This window comes from Salmo salar, chromosome 08 (assembly GCF_965601325.2).
Source record: "Salmo salar chromosome 08, fSalSal1, whole genome shotgun sequence".
Lineage (NCBI taxonomy): Eukaryota > Metazoa > Chordata > Actinopteri > Salmoniformes > Salmonidae > Salmo > Salmo salar.
In genome coordinates, this window is record NC_138298.1 from 26538762 (window position 1) to 26559041 (window position 20280).

General features: G+C 47.3%; 1 protein-coding gene across 2 annotated transcripts in view; it reads left to right on the top strand.

The window, feature by feature from the left end:
* The window catches only part of tusc3 (dolichyl-diphosphooligosaccharide--protein glycosyltransferase subunit TUSC3), a 102691-nt gene that overhangs the window by 27285 nt on the left and 55126 nt on the right, over window positions 1-20280 (top strand). The gene's annotated exons all lie outside the window — the stretch shown is intronic.

A 20280-nucleotide genomic window follows, 5' to 3' on the forward strand; every position in this document is an offset into this window, starting at 1 on the left:
GTAGCTCTACTGGAGGAGGGCTGGCGGTCGTTATTTCAGAGGGCGGCTGGCGGTCGTTGTTTCAGAGGGCGGCTGGCGGTCATTGTTTCAGAGGGCGGCTGGCGGTCGTTGTTTCAGAGGGGCGGCTGGCGGTCGTTGTTTCAGAGGGGCGGCTGGCGGTCGTTGTTTCAGAGGGGCGGCTGGCGGTCGTTGTTTCAGAGGGGCGGCTGGCGGTCGTTGTTTCAGAGGGGCGGCTGGCGGTCGTTGTTTCAGAGGGGCGGCTGGCGGTCGTTGTTTCAGAGGGGCGGCTGGCGGTCGTTGTTTCAGAGGGGCGGCTGGCGGTCGTTGTTTGAGGGCGGCAGACCATCCAGCCTTGTGTCAGAGGAGGGTTTGTAGGTGGTGAGTGGAGGGATCAGTGGAGTGCTGAAATGAGAGTCCCAGGTGGCAATCCCCTTCGGGGAAAGGATAAGGAATACTTTTGGGAATCCAGAGAGTACTTTTTGGAATCCAGGTGCCAACCCAAGGTTACCGCATCACTGCAGGAGAATAGAAATAAAAAGTAGAGAGGAAGCTACTTGGGCAGAGCATGGGTCAGTTGGCGGAGCGCGGCTCAGTTGGCGGAGCGGGGCTCAGTTGGCGTAGCGGGGCTCAGTTGGCGTAGCGGGGCTCAGTTGGCGTAGCGGGGCTCAGTTGGCGGAGCGCGGCTCAGTTGGCGGAGCGCGGCTCAGTTGGCGGAGCGGGGCTCAGTTGGCGTAGCGGGGCTCAGTTGGCGGAGCGCGGCTCAGTTGGCGGAGCGCGGCTCAGTTGGCGGAGCGCGGCTCAGTTGGCGGAGCGGGGCTCAGTTGGCGGAGCGGGGCTCAGTTGGCGGAGCGGGGCTCAGTTGGCGGAGCGGGGCTCAGTTGGCGGAGCGGGGCTCAGTTGGCGGAGCGCGGCTCAGTTGGCGGAGCGGGGCTCAGTTGGCGGAGCGGGGCTCAGTTTGCGGACCGGGGCTCATTTGGCCGGAGCGGCGCTTACAACGTCAGGGTTGTGGGTTGGATTCCCACAGGGGAAATGTATGTACTACTGTAAGTCGCTCTGGAGAAGAGGGTCTGCTGAATGACTAAAATCTACATTTAAAATGAGGGATAGTGGTGAAGGACAGATAGACCGAACAATGACACACTGAGAGAGACACATGCTTTTGTGGACCGCTTATTCCTTGGCCCACTTCAGAGTCAATAGTCCACCCTGTCACTTCTCAACGAATGTTGACTGATAGGTGTAGAATCCACGACAATGGCCGACCCAGTGAACGAACCACAAAAACATGATTGTTTTTCTCTCTGTGTGTGATTCCATCTTTCTCTCTGTTTGTCCATCAGCCCTTAAACTTCCCCATCTTGCTGCTGTTGTTGTCTACTTGCTCCAGAGATTTGTCAAACCCATTTCCCAAGAATTTCTCCTTTGCCTTGAGAGATGAGGGTCAGGCCAGGTAAATAGGACGCTCTTACGGAGGGTAATGACCATGTTGGATTGTTTTCGTCACCTTTGGGAACGGGTAGCGGGTGGTTGGGGAGGGTGGCAGGAAGGATTAACCTCTTTCTGCCAGATAAGGGGGAAATTGACATTTGTGATCATGAGACCAACCTCCTTCCCATCCTTCCTTCCATCCTTCCTTCCTCCCCGGTTTCTAAATGGTCTGGCTCAGTAGGATTGATGTCCTTTTGTGGTGAGTCATCCCGGGACAATTTGTCAAAATCCCCCCACTCAATAGGGAATTCCAAAGCCGGCAGCGCTTTGACCTAGCCATTTTCAATCACGCCGTTAGTGTACTCACTGCTGTTGTTGAAGTTGTTGGCCCAAGAGTAGAGAGAGATGGGAGGAGAGGGAGAGGAAGGAAAGTGCTTGCTCTCAGTGTAATTTGTTCCCCGTTGCGGTTGCTCTGTGAGCAATAAATAGCCTCTCTGTCCGAGTGGCTTCCCAGGGATGTGTTCTGTTCTCTAGAGTGAGGTCATACTGTAGCTTCACTGTACCCCCAAGTAGGTCTTGAAATTAATCTCAGTTTAACAATACATTTTAACTAGAAATAACCAAGTACTTGGGTATTGCACCTTTCATATTGCCAGAAATCATGGCACACAATGACTGGTCTTCTGAGACAGTCTAACAACATCCACCCCAACATATGCGACAGGCTTGTTGTTTTTGCATACTATTGAATATTCATAAACGACTTTAATGCTTCTCCAAATCACATTTACACTTGCCGTCATGTGGTGCAGCAACCGTGATGATTGCAGTGTCAGTATGCGTCCGGCGTACTCAGTAAAACATGTTAGCAATAAGGTTGTGAGGGAGAGGGGGATGAGTGAAGGCAAGAGAGGAGAGATAACTAATGCAAATGGCAGCAGAGAGGAATATGACAGAGTGGGTCACACAGGAAGGCTGGGTCTTCTACAGCTGTCCCAGCACTGCATGGGGTGACAGGAGGAGAGAAGAGAACCACAGGAGGACAGAGATGGAGGGACGGGTTGAAGGAGGGACGGGAGATAACCGAGAGGAAGGAAGCGGTGGGAAAATAGATAGAAAGGAAGAGTGGTTGAGAGAGATTCAGTGAGAGTGGAAAGGGGGGAAGATATGAAGGGGAAGTGACTAGGAAAAGAGACGGAAAGAAAGGAAGAATTGTTGGGGAAAATAGCAGGGAGATTGAGGTTTTCAGAGGAAGACACCGCAAGAAAGAGAGAGAGAGAGAGATGGTGAAAAGTATGAGAGGGAGAGACCGCAGGGAAAGAGGAATTGACAAAAGGGAGATGAAGAGAGACAACTTCACAAGAGAGTCAGCGGGAGACACAAGCCCTGTCTACACTTGACACTTCATGTAGCTTTAGTATTCTGATCATGGAATTCCGAACGCATCATGCGTCTACAACTACATTTAAATGTGTCTACCATGTCCACAGTGTGTCCTGATTTCCTTTTCCTGTGCTATATTACAATGCCAGTGTGCATTCTACGAACAGTAGAATAGGCACAATATGATAACGCAACAACTGATGGCAGTAGCTAACTACTGTAGCTAACTACTGTAGCTAACCTATGTAGCTTGCAAGGAACTCTAAAGGGATTGCAAACGGATGAACTCTTAGCCAAACAAAAACTAGTTTTTCTAAGTGAAAAGCTCGCTGGCTAGCATTTGAGGCCAGCAGACACCTTCCTCAGCGTATTTCCTCCAACGTTATAATGAAAAGGTGCCTCTCGGTCCCAAAACACACGTTTTCTGGAGACTTGTGGTAGGAGTGATGATGACGTCGCCCGCTGTATGCGCTTCGGTGGCCTGACTGCATCCAGACTGAGGAGAAATCCACACACAATGCAGCCCTGACCAGCTCCTGAAGTGGTCAGACAGATCTGAACACAATCACACCACAAAGCCACTTTTGTGTGTCTAGGCACGTCTTTTCAATGTGATCTTTGTATTCTGATAGCAGAAGTCACATGTAAATGTCAAGCCTAGGCACGACCACGGAGAGCCGCCTAATGTCCCTCTAAGGCAGACATGCCCAGACATGTTCAACAGCTGGACTCCCCAGTTATGTGACATTAACATAAACTAACTGAGGACTTCCTCCCAGTCAGCTCTCTAACTAGTTGATTGTCATTATGTCCTTTAATGTGTAAGTCCTCACAACTGATACCTTTTGTGTGGAGCTGTGTGTGTGTGTTGAGAGCTGTGTGTGTGTGTGGAGAGCTGTGTGTGTGTGTGTGGAGAGCTGTGTGTGTGTGTGGAGAGCTGTGTGTGTGTGTGTGTGTGTGGAGAGCTGTGTGTGTGTGTGGAGAGCTGTGTGTGTGTGTGTGTGTGTGTGTGTGTGTGGAGAGCTGTGTGTGTGTGTGTGTGTGTGTGTGTGTGTGTGTGTGGAGAGCTGTGTGTGTGTGTGTGGAGAGCTGTGTGTGTGTGTGTGTGTGTGTGTGTGTGTGTGTGTGTGTGTGTGTGGAGAGCTGTGTGTGTGTGTAGAGAGAGATGTGTGTGTGTGTGGAGAGAGAGGTGTGTGTGTAGAGAGAGAGGTGTGTGTGTAGAGAGCTGTGTGTAGAGAGAGAGGTGTGTGTGTGTGTAGAGAGGTGTGTGTGTAGAGAGGTGTGTGTGTGTGTGGAGAGCTGTGTGTGTGTGTGTGTGTGTATAGAGGTGTGTGTGTGTGTAGAGAGAGAGGTGTGTGTGTGTGTAGAGAGAGAGGTGTGTGTGTGTGTGTGTGTGTGTGTAGAGCGAGAGGTGTGTGTGTGTAGAGAGAGAGATGTGTGTGTCTGTAGAGAGGTGTGTGTGTGTGTAGAGAGAGAGGTGTGTGTGTGTGTGTCTGTAGAGAGGTGTGTGTGTGTGTGTGTGTGTGTGTGTGTGTGTGTGTGTGTGGAGAGCTGTGTGTGTGTGTGTGTGTGTGTGTGTGTGTGTGTGTGTGTGTGTGTGTGTGTGTGTGTGTGTGGAGAGCTGTGTGTGTGTGTGTGTGTGTGTGTGTGTGTGTGTGTGTGTGTGTGGAGAGCTGTGTGTGTGTGTGTGTGTGTGGAGAGCTGTGTGTGTGTGTGTGTGTGTGGAGAGCTGTGTGTGTGTGTAGAGAGAGATGTGTGTGTGTGTGTGTGGAGAGAGAGGTGTGTGTGTAGAGAGAGAGGTGTGTGTGTAGAGAGCTGTGTGTAGAGAGAGAGGTGTGTGTGTGTGTAGAGAGGTGTGTGTGTAGAGAGGTGTGTGTGTGTGTGGAGAGCTGTGTGTGTGTGTGTGTGTGTATAGAGGTGTGTGTGTGTGTAGAGAGAGTGTGTGTGTGTGTAGAGAGAGAGGTGTGTGTGTGTGTGTGTGTGTGTAGAGAGAGAGGTGTGTGTGTGTAGAGAGAGAGATGTGTGTGTCTGTAGAGAGGTGTGTGTGTGTGTGTAGAGAGAGAGGTGTGTGTGTGTCTGTAGAGAGCTGTGTGTGTGTGTGTGTGTGGAGAGCTGTGTGTGTGTGTGTGTGTGTGTAGAGAGGTGTGTGTGTGTGTAGAGAGAGAGGTGTGTGTGTGTAGAGAGAGAGGTGTGTGTGTGTGTGTGTAGAGAGAGAGGTGTGTGTGTGTGTGTAGAGAGAGAGGTGTGTGTGTGTCTGTAGAGAGGTGTGTGTGTGTGTGTGTGTGTGTGTGTGTGGAGAGCTGTGTGTGTGTGTGTGTGTGTGGAGAGCTGTGTGTGTGTGTGTGTGTGTGTGGAGAGCTGTGTGTGTGTGTGTGTGTGTGTGGTGTGTGTGTGTGTGTGTGTGTGTGTGTGTGTGTGTGTGTGGAGAGAGGTGTGTGTGTGTAGAGAGAGATGTGTGTGTGTGTGGAGAGAGAGGTGTGTGTGTAGAGAGAGAGGTGTGTGTGTAGAGAGCTGTGTGTAGAGAGAGAGGTGTGTGTGTGTGTAGAGAGGTGTGTGTGTGGAGAGCTGTGTGTGTGTGTGTGTATAGAGGTGTGTGTGTGTGTAGAGAGAGAGGTGTGTGTGTGTGTAGAGAGAGAGGTGTGTGTGTGTGTGTGTGTCTGTAGAGAGGTGTGTGTGTGTGTAGAGAGAGAGGTGTGTGTGTGTCTGTAGAGAGGTGTGTGTGTGTGTGTGTGTGTGTGTGTGTGTGTGTGTGTGTATATAGAGGTGTGTGTGTGTGTGTGTGTGTGTGTAGAGAGAGAGGTGTGTGTGTGTGTAGAGAGAGAGGTGTGTGTGTGTGTGTGTAGAGAGAGAGGTGTGTGTGTGTGTGTGTGTGTGTAGAGAGAGAGATGTGTGTGTCTGTAGAGAGGTGTGTGTGTGTAGAGAGAGAGAGGTGTGTGTGTGTGTCTGTAGAGAGGTGTGTGTGTGTGTGTGTGTGTGGAGAGCTGTGTGTGTGTGTATAGAGGTGTGTGTGTGTGTAGAGAGAGAGGTGTGTGTGTGTGTGTGTGTGTGTGTAGAGAGAGAGGTGTGTGTGTGTCTGTAGAGAGGTGTGTGTGTGTGTGTGTGTGTGTGTGTGTGTGTGTGTGTGTGTGTGTGTGTGTGTGTGTGTGTGTGTGTGTGTGTGTGTGTGTGTGTGTGTGTGTGGAGAGGTGTGTGTGTGGAGAGGGGTGTGTGTGGAGAGGGGTGTGTGTGTGTGACCAAATCCTACCCACCCAAAATACCCTCTCTCGGTTAGCGTTGATGTTTCGCCTGTGGGCCTGATTTTAAGACGGCTCTGACACGCCCACCTGTTGACTCACTGGTTCCAGCCGTAGGGGTGGCTGGTGGGTAGAATGAGGGGAGGAGGAGGAGGGGAGAGATTACTGGCTCTGAGCTGTGACTGGCGCTGAGACGGCATGCTGCATTGTCCCGGTAACCTTATCTCTTGGCTACAGTCAGTTACCCCGACGCTTTACAGTCATGAGCGCCGCAACGCCAATTAGACATCCTGTAATCCCGTCTTCCCAGGTTAACGACGGGGACGGGACCGGCGATGGTGAGCCCTGCAGGGGTGTTGTTGGGTTTTCAGGTTTCATTTTGAGGGGAAAGTGGCAGGGCTTAGTGACCTTGTGACCTTTGAATCGGATGTCATTGACCCTTGAAGGTCGATGGCCTTACAGTGGCCAGAGTTTGGATTGACCTAGGCTTCGTCCCAACTCCCAAATGGCATTCCCTACAATATATTAACTGAAACACTTTTGGCCATGTGTTAGGGAACGCTATTAATAATATTCCTATATGGTGCCATTTCGGATTTGCCCCTGGACCAGTTGCAGTACTTTAGCTCTTGTATGTTGCAGTTACAAGTCACAGTTTGACACAAAATGGCTTCCCTGCTGTCAGAAATCCAAGATTATATTATATTGTTTCTTCTACTCAAGAGCCCCGAGGAGTCCTGGATGATGCAGTCAGGGCTTTCAGTGAGTCTGTTTGGCTTTCCCTCCCTCTCTTTTTTTCTCTCTCCCTCTTTTTTCTCTCTCTCTTTCTTTTATGACCTCTCTGGAGAAGCCACTAGCTACCTAAGAGTCAGTATGACTCTCTCTCTCTCTCAATTCAATTTAAGGAGCTTTATTGGCATGGGTAAATTATGTTTACATTGCCAAAGCAATTGAAATGGATAATAAACAAAAAATGGACACTAAACATCACACTCACAAAAGTTCCAAAGGAATAAAGATCTCTCTCTCTCTCTCTCCCCCCTCCTTCTCTTGTCAAATCAAATCAAATCAAATTTATTTTTATATAGCCCTTCGTACATCAGCTGATATTCTCAAAGTGCTGTACAGAAACCCAGCCTAAAACCCCAAACAGCAAGCAAAGCATGTGAAAGAAGCACGGTGGCTAGGAAAAACTCCCTAGGAAAAACTCCCTAGAAAGGCCAAAAACCTAGGAAGAAACCTAGAGAGGAACCAGGCTATGAGGGGTGGCCAGTCCTCTTCTGGCTGTGCAGGGTGGATATTATAACAGAACATGGTCAAAATGTTAAAATGTTAAAATGTTCATAAATGACCAGCATGGTCAAATAATAATAATCATAGTAGTTGTCGAGGGTGCAACAAGCACGTCCGGTGAACAGGTCAGGGTTCCATAGCCGCAGGCAGAACAGTTGAAACTGGAGCAGCAGCACGGCCAGGTGGACTGGGGACAGCAAGGAGTCATCATACCAGGTAGTCCTGAGGCATGGTCCTAGGGCTCAGGTCCTCCGAGAGAAAGACAGAAAGAGAGAAAGAGAGAATTAGAGAGAGCATATTTAAATACACACAGGACACCGGATAAGACAAGAGAAATACTCCAGATGTAACAGACTGACCCTAGCCCCCCGACACATAAACTACTGCAGCATAAATACTGGAGGCTGAGACAGGAGGGATCAGAAGACACTGTGGCCCCATCCGATGATACCCCCGGACAGGGCCAAACAGGCAGGATATAACCCCACCCACTTTGCCAAAGCACAGCCCCCACACCACTAGAGGGATGTCTCCAACCACCAACTTACCGTCCTAAGACAAGGCCGAGTATAGCCCACAACGATCTCCGCCATGGCACAACCCAAGGGGGGGGGGGGGGCGCCAACCCAGACAGGAAGACCACGTCAGTGACTCAACCCACTCAAGTGACGCACCCCTCCCATGGACGGCATGGAAGAACACCAGTAGGCCAGTGACTCAGCCTCTGTAAAAGGGTTAGAGGCAGAGAATCCCAGTGGAAAGAGGGGAACCGGCAAGGCAGAGACAGCAAGGGCGGTTCGTTGCTCCAGCCTTTCCGTTCACCTTGACACTCCTGGGCCAGACTATACTTAATCATAGGACCTACTGAAGAGATAAGTCTTCAGTAAAGACTTAAAGGTTGAGACTGAGTCTGCGTCTCTCACATTGGTAGGCAGACCATTCCATAAAAATGGAGCTCTATAGGAGAAAGCCCTACCTCCAGCCGTTTGCTTAGAAATTCTAGGGACAATTAGGAGGCCTGCGTCTTGTGACCGTAGCGTACGTGTAGGTATGTACGGCAGGACCAAATCGGAAAGATAGGTAGGAGCAAGCCCATGTAATGCTTTGTAGGTTAGCAGTAAAACCTTGAAATCAGCCCTTGCCTTAACAGGAAGCCAGTGTAGGGAGGCTAACACTGGAGTAATATGATCAAATTTTTTGGTTCTAGTCAGGATTCTAGCAGCCGTATTTAGCACTAACTGAAGTTTATTTAGTGCTTTATCCGGGTAGCCGGAAAGTAGAGCATTGCAGTAGTCCAGCCTAGAAGTAACGAAAGCATGGATTAATTTTTCTGCGTCATTTTTGGACAGAAAATTTCTGATTTTTGCAATGTTACGTAGATGGAAAAAAGCTGTCCTTGAAACAGTCTTGATATGTTCTTCAAAAGAGAGATCAGGGTCCAGAGTAACGCCGAGGTCCTTCACAGTTTTATTTGAGACGACTGTACAACCATCCAGATTAATTGTCAGATTCAACAGAAGATCTCTTTGTTTCTTGGGACCTAGAACAAGCATCTCTGTTTTGTCCGAGTTTAAAAGTAGAAAGTTTGCAGCCATCCACTTCTTTATGTCTGAAACACAGGCTTCTAGCGAGGGCAATTTTGGGGCTTCACCATGTTTCATTGAAATGTACAGCTGTGTGTCGTCTGCATAGCAGTGAAATTTAACATTATGTTTTCGAATGACATCCCCAAGAGGTAAAATATATAGTGAAAACAATAGTGGTCCTAAAACGGAACCTTGAGGAACACCGAAATTTACAATTGATTTGTCAGAGGACAAACCATTCACAGAGACAAACTGATATCTTTCCGACAGATAAGATCTAAACCAGGCCAGAACTTGTCCATGTAGACCAATTTGGGTTTCCAATCTCTCCAAAAGAATGTGGTGATCGATGGTATCAAAAGCGGCACTAAGATCTAGGAGCACGAGGACAGATGCAGAGCCTCGGTCTGATGTCATTAAAAGGTCATTTACCACCTTCACAAGTGCAGTCTCAGTGCTATGATGGGGTCTAAAACCAGACTGAAGCGTTTCGTATACATTGTTTGTCTTCAGGAAGGCAGTCAGTTGCTGTGCAACAGCTTTTTCTAAAATTTTGGAGAGGAATGGAAGATTCGATATAGGCCGATAGTTTTTTATAATTTCTGGATCAAGATTCGGCTTTTTCAAGAGAGGCTTTATTACTGCCACTTTTAGTGAGCTTGGTACACATCCGGTGGATAGAGAGCTGTTTATTATGTTCAACATAGGAGGGCCAAGCACAGGAAGCAGCTCTTTCAGTAGTTTAGTTGGAATAGGGTCCAGTATGCAGCTTGAGGGTTTGGAGGCCATGATTATTTTCATCATTGCGTCAAGAGATATAGTACTAAAACACTTTAGTATCTCCCTTGATCCTAGGTCCTGGCAGAGTTGTGCAGACTCAGGACAATGGAGCTTTGGAGGAATACCCAGATTTAAAGAGGAGTCTGTAATTTGCTTTCTAATGATCATGATCTTTTCCTCAAAGAAGTTCATAAATTTATTACTGCTGAAGTGAAAGCCATCCTCCATTTGCGAAGGCTGCTTTTTAGTTAGCTTTGCGACAGTATCAAAAAGAAATTTCGGATTGTTCTTATTTTCCTCAATTAAGTTGGAAAAATAGGATGATCGAGCAGCAGTAAGGGCTCTTCGATACTGCACGGTACTGTCTTTCCAAGCTAGTCGGAAGACTTCCAGTTTGGTGTGGCGCCATTTCCGTTCCAATTTTCTGGAAGCTTGCTTCAGAGCTCGTGTATTTTCTGTATACCAGGGAGCTAGTTTCTTATGACAGATGTTTTTAGTTTTTAGGGGTGCAACTGCATCTAGGGTATTGCGCAAGGTTAAATTGAGTTCCTCGGTTAGGTGGTTAACTGATTTTTGTCCTCTGACGTCCTTGGGTAGGCAGAGGCAGTCTGGAAGGGCATCAAGGAATCTTTGGGTTGTCTGAGAATTTATAGCACGACTTTTAATGCTCCTTGGTTGGGGTCTGAGCAGATTATTTGTTGCAATTGCAAACGTAATAAAATGGTGGTCCGATAGTCCAGGATTATGAGGAAAAACATTTAGATCCACAACATTTATTCCATGGGACAAAACTAGGTCCAGAGTATGACTGTGGCAGTGAGTAGGTCCAGAGACATGTTGGACAAAACCCACTGAGTCGATGATGGCTCCGAAAGCCTTTTGGAGTGGGTCTGTGGACTTTTCCATGTGAATGTTAAAGTCACCAAAAATTAGAATATTATCTGCTATGACTACAAGATCCGATAGGAATTCAGGGAACTCAGTGAGGAACACTGCATATGGCCCAGGAGGCCTATAAACAGTAGCTATAAAAAGTGAGTGAGTAGGCTGCATAGATTTCATGACTAGAAGCTCAAAAGACGAAAACGTCATTGTTGTTTTTTTTTTTGTAAATTGAAATTTGCTATCGTAAATGTTAGCAACACCTCCGCCTTTGCCGGATGCACGGGGGGTATGGTCACTAATGTAACCTGGGGGTGAGGCCTCATTTAACACAGTAAATTCATCAGGCTTAAGCCATGTTTCAGTCAGGCCAATCACATCAAGATTATTATCAGTGATTAGTTCATTGACTATAACTGCCTTGGAAGTGAGGGATCTAACATTAAGTAACCCAATTTTGAGATGTGAGGTATCACAATCTCTTTCAATAATGGCAGGAATGGAGGAGGTCTTTATACTAGTGAGATTGCTAAAGCGAACACCGCCATTTTTAATTTTGCCCAACCTAGATCGAGGCACAGACACGGTCTCAATGGGGAAAGCTGAGCTGACTACACTGACTGTGCTAGTGGCAGACTCCACTAAGCTGGCAGGCTGGCTAACAGCCTGCTGCCTGGCCTGCACCCTATTTCATTGTGGAGCTAGAGGAGTTAGAGCCCTGTCTATGTTCGTAGATAAGATGAGAGCACCCCTCCAGCTAGGATGGAGTCCGTCACTCCTCAACAGGCCAGGCTTGGTCCTGTTTGTGGGTGAGTCCCAGAAAGAGGGCCAATTATCTACAAATTCTATCTTTTGGGAGGGGCAGAAAACAGTTTTCAACCAGCGATTGAGTTGTGAGACTCTGCTGTAGAGCTCATCACTCCCCCTAACTGGGAGGGGGCCAGAGACAATTAATCGATGCCGACACATCTTTCTAGCTGATTTACACGCTGAAGCTATGTTGCGCTTGGTGACCTCTGACTGTTTCATCCTAACATCGTTGGTGCCGACGTGGATAACAATATCTCTATACTCTCTACACTCGCCAGTTTTAGCTTTAGCCAGCACCGTCTTTAGATTAGCCTTAACGTCGGTAGCCCTGCCCCCTGGTAAACAGTGTATGATCGCTGGATGATTAGTTTTAAGTCTAATACTGCGGGTAATGGAGTCGCCAATGACTAGGGTTTTCAATTTGTCAGAGCTAATGGTGGGAGCCGTCGGCGTCTCAGACCCCACAACGGGAGGAGTAGAGACCAGAGAAGTCTCGGCCTCCGACTCCGACTCGCTTAATGGGGAGAACCGGTTGAAAGTTTCTGTCGGCTGAATAAGCGACACCGGTTGAGCATTCCTACAGCGTTTCCCTCCAGAAGCCATGAGAAAGATGTCCGGCTGCGGGGACCGTGCGAGGGGGTTTATACTAACGTTACTATCTGTACTTACTGGTGGCACAGACGCTGTTTCATCCTTTCCTACACTGAAATTACCCTTGCCTAACGATCGCGTCTGAAGCTGGGCTTGCAGCACAGCTATCCTTGCCGTAAGGCGATCGTTCTCCTGTATATTATAAGTACAACGACTGCAATTAGAAGGCATCATGTTAATGTTACTTAGCTTCGGCTGTTTGAAGTCCTGACGAACCATGTCCAGATAAAACCTCCGGGGTGAAAAAGTTGAATGAAAAAAGTTGAGTGAGGGAAAAAGTAAAAATATACGGTAATGAAAAAGTAAAAAACCGTCAGGTATCAAAGTAAGATCGGCAACAAAAACGCACAGCAGCGTAAACAAGTCTGCAAGTTGTGACCGGAAACAGGAAACAGGAAAAAGCCCACACCTTCTCATATACCTCCCTGCCCTCACCTCGTTTCCTCTCCCTCCCTCCTCAACAACATAATACATGTTTGAGTCGAGAGAGGGTTACTAAAGATTCAGTCCACTGCAGTGTCTGCAGTCCAGAAACAGTAGCCTCTAAGCCTGGAACATCTGACCTGAGGCCTGAGGGGGAGTCAGGGCTTCAAATTCACCAAGCGTCAACAGGGAGGTGGGCGAACAGAAATGCACACTTACAGAAATATACACATACACACTAACAGAAATATACACATACACACTAACAGAAATATACACATACTAACAGAAATATACACACACACACACACACACACACACACACACACACACACACACACACACACACACGCGCACACACACGCAGAATACACAGGCCACTGGAGCAGAACAGAACATATGCTGTAAACACACACTGGTCCATGATTCACTAACTGCCCTATGTTGCCAAAACAGATGAAGAGAGGACATGTTGTTAGCAGTAATGGTTAATGTTGTTTATAATGAAGAGACAATGTAGAGTGTTTAGACAATGTTTATATGGATGTGTAGGTCGTTATGTTGACCATGTTCATTAGATGTAGGTCGTTATGTTGACCATGTAGAGTGTTTATCTGGAGGTGTAGTTCGTTATGTTGACCATGTAGAGTGTTAATCTGGAGGTGTAGGTCGTTATGTTGACCATGTAGAGTGTTTATCTGGAGGTGTAGGTCGTTATGTTGACCATGTAGAGTGTTTATCTGGAGGTGTAGGTCGTTATGTTGACCATGTAGAGTGTTTATCTGGAGGTGTAGTTCGTTATGTTGACCATGTAGAGTGTTAATCTGGAGGTGTAGGTCGTTATGTTGACCATGTAGAGTGTTAATCTGGAGGTGTAGGTCGTTATGTTGACCATGTAGAGTGTTAATCTGGAGGTGTAGGTTGTTATGTTGACCATGTAGAGTGTTAATCTGGAGGTGTAGGTCATTATGTTGACCATGTAGAGTGTTAATCTGGAGGTGTAGGTCGTTATGTTGACCATGTAGAGTGTTAATCTGGAGGTGTAGGTCGTTATGTTGACCATGTAGAGTGTTAATCTGGAGGTGTAGGTTGTTATGTTGACCATGTAGAGTGTTAATCTGGAGGTGTAGGTTGTTATGTTGACCATGTAGAGTGTTAATCTGGAGGTGTAGGTCGTTATGTTGACCATGTAGAGTGTTAATCTGGAGGTGTAGTTCGTTATGTTGACCATGTAGAGTGTTAATCTGGAGGTGTAGGTCGTTATGTTGACCATGTAGAGTGTTAATCTGGAGGTGTAGGTCGTTATGTTGACCATGTAGAGTGTTAATCTGGAGGTGTAGGTCGTTATGTTGACCATGTAGAGTGTTTATCTGGAGGTGTAGGTCGTTATGTTGACCATGTAGAGTGTTAATCTGGAGGTGTAGGTCGTTATGTTGACCATGTAGAGTCTTAATCTGGAGGTGTAGGTCGTTATGTTGACCATGTAGAGTGTTAATCTGGAGGTGTAGGTCGTTATGTTGACCATGTAGAGTGTTAATCTGGAGGTGTAGGTCGTTATGTTGACCATGTAGAGTGTTTATCTGGAGGTGTAGGTTGTTATGTTGACCATGTAGAGTGTTAATCTGGAGGTGTAGGTTGTTATGTTGACCATGTAGAGTGTTAATCTGGAGGTGTTGGTCGTTATGTTGACCATGTAGAGTGTTTATCTGGAGGTGTAGGTTGTTATGTTGACCATGTAGAGTGTTTATCTGGAGGTGTAGGTCGTTATGTTGACCATGTAGAGTGTTTATCTGGAGGTGTAGGTCGTTATGTTGACCATGTAGAGTGTTAATCTGGAGGTGTAGGTCGTTATGTTGACCATGTAGAGTGTTAATCTGGAGGTGTAGGTTGTTATGTTGACCATGTAGAGTGTTTATCTGGAGGTGTAGGTCGTTATGTTGACCATGTAGAGTGTTTATCTGGAGGTGTAGGTTGTTATGTTGACCATGTAGAGTGTTTATCTGGAGGTGTAGGTCGTTATGTTGACCATGTAGAGTGTTTATCTGGAGGTGTAGGTCGTTATGTTGACCATGTAGAGTGTTAATCTGGAGGTGTAGGTCGTTATGTGGACCATGTAGAGTGTTAATCTGGAGGTGTAGGTCGTTATGTTGACCATGTAGAGTGTTAATCTGGAGGTGTAGGTCGTTATGTTGACCATGTAGAGTGTTAATCTGGAGGTGTAGGTCGTTATGTGGACCATGTAGAGTGTTAATCTGGAGGTGTAGGTCGTTATGTTGACCATGTAGAGTGTTAATCTGGAGGTGTAGGTCGTTATGTTGACCATGTAGAGTGTTAATCTGGAGGTGTAGGTCGTTATGTTGACCATGTAGAGTGTTTATCTGGAGGTGTAGGTTGGTTATGTTGACCATGTTCACTAGATGTAGGTCGGTTATGTTGACCATGTTCACTAGATGTAGGTCGTTATGTTGACCATGTTCACTAGATGTAGGTCGGTTATGTTGACCATGTTCACTAGATGTAGGTCGGTTATGTTGACCATGTTCATTAGATGTAGGTCGGTTATGTTGACCATGTTCACTAGATGTAGGCCGGTTATGTTGACCATGTTCACTAGATGTAGGTCGGTTATGTTGACCATGTTCACTAGATGTAGGTCGGTTATGTTGACCATGTTCACTAGATGTAGGTCGGTTATGTTGACCATGTTCACTAGATGTAGGTCGGTTATGTTGACCATGTTCACTAGATGTAGGCCGGTTATGTTGACCATGTTCACTAGATGTAGGTCGGTTATGTTGACCATGTTCACTAGATGTAGGTCGGTTATGTTGACCATGTTCACTAGATGTAGGTCGGTTATGTTGACCATGTTCACTAGATGTAGGTCGGTTATGTTGACCATGTTCACTAGATGTAGGTCGGTTATGTTGACCATGTTCACTAGATGTAGGTCGGTTATGTTGACCATGTTCACTAGATGTAGGTCGGTTATGTTGACCATGTTCATTAGATGTAGGTCGGTTATGTTGACCATGTTCACTAGATGTAGGCCGGTTATGTTGACCATGTTCACTAGATGTAGGTCGGTTATGTTGACCATGTTCACTAGATGTAGGTCGGTTATGTTGACCATGTTCACTAGATGTAGGTCGGTTATGTTGACCATGTTCACTAGATGTAGGTCGGTTATGTTGACCATGTTCACTAGATGTAGGTCGGTTATGTTGACCATGTTCACTAGATGTAGGTCGGTTATGTTGACCATGTTCACTAGATGTAGGTCGGTTATGTTGACCATGTTCACTAGATGTAGGTCGGTTATGTTGACCATGTTCACTAGGTGTAGGTTGGTTATGTTGACCATGTTCACTAGATGTAGGTCGGTTATGTTGACCATGTTCACTAGATGTAGGTCGGTTATGTTGACCATGTTCACAAGATGTAGGTCGGTTATGTTGACCATGTTCACTAGATGTAGGTCGGTTATGTTGACCATGTTCACTAGATGTAGGTCGGTTATGTTGACCATGTTCACTAGATGTAGGTCGGTTATGTTGACCATGTTCACTAGGTGTAGGTCGGTTATGTTGACCATGTTCACTAGGTGTAGGTCGGTTATGTTGACCATGTTCACTAGATGTAGGTCGGTTATGTTGACCATGTTCACTAGATGTAGGTCGGTTATGTTGACCATGTTCACTAGATGTAGGTCGGTTATGTTGACCATGTTCACTAGATGGGCTGATTTCTGGGCGGTGAGATCTTCATCTGATGGGATGTGATTGTCTGTGGAAAAATACCACATTTCTTTCTAATTCTAGGATTTGTTATTTATCGGTGACATATTTACATGTCTGTTCAAATATTGAAAATGGCTAAATGCCAGTGAGATACCAGATGCTTGCTGTACCAACGAGGTACCTTGGCAGTGAGTGCTGCCAGGATACACTACCCACTGATACCAAGTCTTAGAGCTATCCCATGAGTACACAATGTGTGTGTGCGCCCGCTCATACTTCTGAGAGTGTGTGAGGGAGGCGACACTTCCGACGGAGGAAATGGCGATGTGCTTCGTCTCCGTGAAGCGAACGCTCACCAGGGATCAAGCTGTCAACAGTCTTCCGACACGTCACTTTAGTTCACCAGCCACCTGGTGAAGGTGTGTGTTTGTGAGCGTGTGTTTGTGAGCGTGTGTTTGTGAGCGTGTGTTTGTGTGAGTGTGTTTGTGAGCGTGTGTTTGTGAGCGTGTGTTTGTGAGCGTGTGTTTGTGAGCGTGTGAGTGTGAGAGTGTGTGTGAGTGAGAATGTGAGAGTGTGTGTGAGTGAGAATGTGAGAGTGTGTGTGAGAGTGTGTGTGAACTGAGACACTGCAGAGACATTGCTGTGGGGGTGAATGAAGGTTGTTTAGTCTGTGCCTGTCAGACAGGGGAAGAGAGAGAGGTATCACCTTGTGATGGTTTTGGTGGAGGATACTGCCCCTTGTGGCCAAAACAGTTTTATTTAATGGCTGCATGGTTAGAACTAGACTTGATTCAATTTGATAGAAGCTGCTGACATTGGCTGGTCTTCTTTGTTGTTTGTGCAGTGTTTCCTCCTCCTCCATCTTTCTTTCTTTATTCTCTCTCTCTCCCTACTTCTCCCACCTCATTTTATCTTTTGCTCTCTCTCGCCCACTCTATCCACTCCTCTCTTATTTTGTTTCTCTCTCTCTCTTTCTGTCTTTCATTTGATCCCTCTGGTTCTCATCTTCTGCCATCCCCCCTCTCTCTCTCTCTCCTCTCTCTCTCTCTCTCCTATTCTCACTCCCTCCATCTTTCCTCTCCAGTGCCTTTGTACAACTCTTTTCTACCTCCATCCCGCCTTCCATCGCTCATGTTGTGTGTGTGTGTGTGTTGACCGGTGCATCATTAGCGCTGTGTGTGATTGGCAGCAGGCCTGACAGGGCCTCCTATGGGGGGGAGGCAGTGGAGGGAACCTGTCGCTCTGCTCCACAAGGGAAGACTGCCAAGCTTTCTCTCTCACACACTGAGACATGCATCCATCCATGCACAATAATGGCATGTTGTGTCTCGATGCAGGGTTGTCTCGATGCAGGGTTGTCTCGATGCAGGGTTGTCTCGATGCAGGGTTGTCTCGATGCAGGGTTGTCTCTGTGTCTTTGCCCCCTACTGTATCAAACATCCTAGCCTGTCAGAAACCTTTCACCCTCCCAGCAAAAGATCTTTCATTTAGCCTCACACTCACTAAGACAGTCAGTCTCAGTCCTTTTTGTCAACTTTGGACTCCTACAAAATCCAACCGTTAAATTATTCAGCGACTTCGCCGCTCGCCCTCTGATCCCTCCCTCTCTTGACGTGTCCATTTGATGAGGATTAATAGAAACCATTTAAATCAGGAAATAAATACATAAACATTGATGACAGCCCTCATCTGCTGTTAGAGAGAGAGAGGGGGGAGAGAGAGGAGGAGAGACAGAGTAAAGGGGAGAGGGGGGAGAGAGAGGAGGAGAGACAGAGTAAAGGGGGAGAGGGGAGAGAGAGAGAGGAGGAGAGAGAGTAAAGGGGGAGAGGGGAGAGAGAGGAGGAGAGACAGAGTAAAGGGGGAGAGGGGAGAGAGAGAGAGGAGGAGAGAGAGTAAAGGGGGAGAGGGGGGAGAGAGAGGAGGGGAGAGGAGGAGAGAGAGACAGAGTAAAGGGGGAGAGGGGAGAGAGAGAGAGAGGAGGAGAGAGAGTAGAGGGGAGGAGAGACAGAGTAAAGGGGAGAGGAGGAGATACAGAGGAGAGAGGGAGAGCGAGCGGAGGAGAGACAGAGTAAAGAAGGAGAGGGGGAGAGGGGGAGGAGGAGACACAGTGAAGAATGAGAGGGGGAGAGAGAGAGAGGAGGAGTGACAGAGTAAAGAAGGATAGGAGAGAGAGCGAGACAGGCGAGACAGAGTAAAGAAGGGTAGGAGAGAGAGAGGTGGAGATACAAATTAAAAGAGGAGAGGGGGGAGAAAGAGGAGAGGAAGGAGAGAAGGAGAGAGTCCTAGATGTCTTTCTGCAACACTGATGCTATAATTGAATGTGCCGTTACAGACAGGCGGTGACATGGACGTGTGACACACACACACACACACACACACACACACACACACACAAACACACTCATAAGAGACCAGGAGGTTAAGTATTAGGCTGTCTACAGAGTCTGGTTTTAGGGTTGAAGAGCACTTCTTGTCTAGACACCAGTGATATCAATCTTGTTCAAACTTCTGCCGAGCAGTTGCTGAGGGCTGCCATGTCTCACTGATACCCTACCATTATACCTGTCAGGAAGTCTTCTGGACATGTTGGACAGTTCAATACTGTCCCTCTGCATTATACAGTAACTATCCAGTTAGCGGTGCAGGACATTGGCTGGCTGTTGTCATGGCGACAGCAGAAAGTCTATTGCTACATAACTCTGAAGAGAAGTGTTGAAAAAGAAGCAGCTGTAATCTCCCCGTGTGAATTTGGAACTGTTTGGCCTTGAGTTGCTGGCCGTTGTGAGCGGAGTGAATGAGACTTCGAACGAGACCGATGCCACGAGTTATTCAATGTTTTTTTTTTTTGACTTTTACGATGAGTTTCTTGACTCTTAACACTAGCCTAAGTTGTTAGTTACGATGCTTCTGTTCAGAGCTCGTATTCAGTGCACATGAATAAAACTTCAAATGAGAGCCAGGCCGCGAAATAGTTTATCAACGTTTTTGACCTCTACCACAATGCCCTTTTGTGTAGGCATACCCTTTTGTGTAGGCATACCCTTTTCTGTAGGCATACCATTGAACGTGTAGATGTTCAACAACAACAAAAAATTCTTCCGGGGGAGAGTTGTACAGCACAATGGCTGTCACACATCACAACGTTTGATAGCACCCCCTCTTGAGATTCGTGTGTGTGTGTGTGTGTGACTCATTCATTCTAGAAAACACCAATTATTTCCTGGTTGACACCTAGTTTAATACCTGGTCATAATGGTTTCTCCTGTTTTCCCTTCCCTGTCTCTTTCACCCTTCCTCCCTCCTTTCCCGTTCCCTTTCACTCTTCCTCCTTCCTCCCTCCTTTCCCGTTCCCTTTCACTCTTCCTCCTTCCTCCCTCCTTTCCCGTTCCCTTTCACTCTTCCTCCTTCCTCCCTCCTTTCCCGTTCCCTTTCACTCTTCCTCCTTCCTCCCTCCTTTCCCGTTCCCTTTCACTCTTCCTCCTTCCTTCCCTCCTTTCCCGTTCCCTTTCACTCTTCCTCCTTCCTTCCCTCCTTTCCCTTCCCTCTCTCTTTCACCCTTCCTCCCTCCTTTCCCGTTCCCTTTCACTCTTCCTCCTTCCTCCCTCCTTTCCCGTTCCCTTTCACTCTTCCTCCTTCCTTCCCTCCTTTCCCGTTCCCTTTCACTCTTCCTCCTTCCTTCCCTCCTTTCCCGTTCCCTTTCACTCTTCCTCCTTCCTTCCCTCCTTTCCCGTTCCCTTTCACTCTTCCTTCCCTCCTTTCCCTTCCCTTTCACTCTTCCTCCTTCCTTTCCCGTTCCCTTTCACTCTTCCTCCTTCCTTCCCTCCTTTCCCTTCCCTTTCACTCTTCCTCCTTCCTTCCCTCCTTTTCCCTTCCCTTTCACCCTTCCTTCCCTCCTTTCCCTTCCCTTTCACTCTTCCTCCTTCCTTCCCTCCTTTTCCCTTCCCTTTCACCCTTCCTTCCCTCCTTTCCCGTTCCCTTTCACTCTTCCTCCTTCCTTCCCTCCTTTCCCGTTCCCTTTCACTCTTCCTCCTTCCTTCCCTCCTTTTCCCTTCCCTTTCACTCTTCTTCCCT